This window comes from Athene cunicularia (genome assembly GCF_003259725.1).
Source record: "Athene cunicularia isolate RWA chromosome 5 unlocalized genomic scaffold, athCun1 chr5_part1, whole genome shotgun sequence".
NCBI lineage: Eukaryota > Metazoa > Chordata > Aves > Strigiformes > Strigidae > Athene > Athene cunicularia.
This window is the reverse complement of record NW_020799101.1, coordinates 26090580-26093686: the sequence shown is the minus strand read 5'-3', so window position 1 is coordinate 26093686 and position 3107 is coordinate 26090580.

Genomic DNA, 3107 nt, shown 5'->3' with positions numbered 1-3107 from the left:
AGCGCGCCCCCCCGCCTTTCCCCAGCGGCTCCTCCGCCCTAACGCAGTGCGGCGGCGGGAGGCCCGGGACGGGGGCGAGGCTTCGGAGGCAGCTTCCGTGCAGGCTCTACTGCGGCGCCTGTCCCGGGCGCCTTGTGTTTAAGAAAACTTGGAAAGGGTGTCGGGTCTTGGCGGTCCGTAGCTGGGCGCCCGTACGCTTCCCAGCCAGCGAAATTCCCTCAGCAGCATTCCAGCTGCCGCTACGGGAAACGCGCTGACCACGCAGAAAGGTGAAGCGCGACGGAGAGTCTGGTGTTGTGACAGAACCGGAGGCGAACCCGAGGGGATACATGAGAAAATGCTCTAAATCTTAGTTCTCTCAGTTTCTTAAAACTCATCGGCTTTGTAATACCCGTGCCAGCGTCAGCTGTAGGTGTGGAAAGGTAACTTCTCTTCTGCATACAGACTTTTGAGAGAATTTAATAATCTGTTAACGTACTGATGCTGCAAAGGCTGAACGCCAAAGTGATGTTCATTGCAGTTGTACGTTTAAGTTTTAAAATTTTAAAAACCTTGCTGAAATAAAATTGAGTACTACCAGTATCTTGGAATAATGCACATAAATATATATAGCAATGTTATGAGTGTACAAAAATGTACTCGTGCTAAGAGAAATAAAGCCTAAGATCCTCTTTGCATGCAGAGTGGGGTCCCATTATAAACAGATTTATCGACAGCCAAATCTAAAACACCACTCTTTCTTTACTCTGTGACTAGCCACTTTCTCTGTCTCACAGCAGGGGTGAAAAAAACACCATCGTTTCTCTTTTCTTTAATCTGGTCATGGGGGAAATGCGACTGAGTCATCTATCTCTCTTTGATTAGAGAGAAGGGGACAGATGTTATTGAGAAAGTGAGACGGTAGGAAATTCCCAGGTGGACCCTTCTTCTCTCATCAGGCACCAGTGCTGCTTCACAGACCTGCGTGCATGATTTGGACCTGCGTAAACAACTCGGGTAAGCATTGTACTACTCCCACTGCAGATTCCCCTGTCACATTAGACCAGAATTCCCCAGGCAGTCAAGATGCAAGTTCTGAAGCAGCCCAACTCACCTGGCCTAGAAGGACGCAAACGAAGGGAACTCATGTGCCTACACATCTCCATATCTTAATATCTACTCAACAATTCCACACTGTTGGGCAGATGAGTCAAAGGGTTTCCAAGATTACTAAATTTCTTAATGTAACAGAATCAGGCTTTAGCATTCAGTGCCCTGGAATTGCCAAAGTGGCATCAAGAAAAAACGGCTTGTGAAGTTAGTAGTTCTGCATTTCTGGTTGCCTTTGTTGGATTGTATTGGATTGGGACATGTGGGATTGTGCCTGTAATAATAAACACAGTGAAATGGTCTTTTACTGTGACTGTTGCATGATCATTTACTCAGCTCCATCTTAATCAGGGCTATGTTTAAAAACTCCATCTTGGGAACTATTACCTTCAGTTTTGCAGGCTTGAGTGAACAAATGGGTCTGTCTAAAGCTTCGGGTTGTCACAGCTATAGCCGAGTGGTCCAACGTGATAAATGCCAGACTTTGTGAGGTTCCCTGATTCAATCCATCTGCATGGCCAGTGTGGCACCGAGGCAACCAAATCTGCTGATTCTGGGTGTTGAATCACAGTTTTCCCTGCCTTAGACATCAGAAACGTGCTTCGGCTTGGCTGAGAGTTGATTTCACGGCGCAGGCTTTTGTTAGCACTAATGCAGTGACTGCAGGTTAATGGGATAACAACTCAAAAAGATGTGCCTCTAACTTGCTTGCAGGCTGTAGGGAGTTACTGGGTGGCTCTGGCAGGTAGTCAGCAGTCTTTTTGCTGAAGCACCAGGCTGTCAGTATGACTCAGGTGAGTAGCCCTCCACAAAGCCACTAACTGAACATTTAAAGCTGAGGGTAACTGTGAATCTTTAAGCTGAAAATCAAACTTCTGAAATGGTTGTGAAAGGCAGAGGAGCCATACTGCACATCTTGGAGGGGCTGAAAAAGGAAACCATTCCAAAGCACTTCCCAGGCATGAGATAGGGGTAATTTCCTGGGAAGTGACCCCAGGTTTTTGCACAGTCTGTTGTGGATCAGAATGGGGTAAGCTGCGGGGAACCTGGTATTGCCAGCCTTGACAGCTCCCCTCGGGTTACTTCTATATTGCATGGGATTCTCGCTGCTCAGCAGCACCAGCACCATCCCATGAGTAGCCATTCTGGCATGGGAGTCAGGAATCACATGTGGCTCCAAAGCTATGGACTCGCCATAACCAAGTTAAAGTTACTGGACCTGAAGGTCACCGGTTCAGCAGCTAATGCCAAGACCAGAGACTGCCAACCCCGCTGCTTCGGGAGCTCTGTCCTGCTAACCTAGATACCAAGATAAGGCTAATGAGCAAAAGCAAGCTTTTAAAATTAGTCCATCCCATCTTGGTTTTTAGGTATATTAAGGCATGTATGTTTCTGGAATTACTAACTTGGTACGTGTCATTAGTGACCCACTCTGCATTGTTCTCCATCACCAACTGCAAGAATAGAGACACCAAATCAGAGCAAAGCAGAAACACAAACCAAGTACTAGTAGGAAACAAGCCAGTGTTTCCACATGTGCTGTGAGAAACTGAAATAATGTCTTTTGCGTTGATATATATTGAAGAAAAGAGTTCAGCAGTTAAACATAGAACTTGATTGTAAACTTCCTGCATAACCTTCACCTGTAAAATATTCTCCATATCAAAAGGTTATTTTAAGAGGAATCAGGCTGCACCCTGCACTCCTGGTAACGATCCCGATGGAACCGGGGAAAACCCAAGCATCGAGCTGTTAGTGCTCCGTCTTTCGGGGCTGAGAAAAGGAGCAAGAAACCCCCTTGCGCGGGACAAGGCCCATCCCGCAGAGGCTCCTCAGGAAGGGCCGGCGAGGAGCGGGGCAGCGCCACGGCGGTCAGTGGTGGGAGCCCCCGAGAGAGCCAGCGCTGCGAGTACGGTCACCCGGTGAGGCGGGCGGGCGGGGACAGGGACACCGCGCAGCCGCCGCCGAGCCCTGACGGCGGGCGGAAGCGGCGCTCCCGCCAGCGCTCACCATAGAGC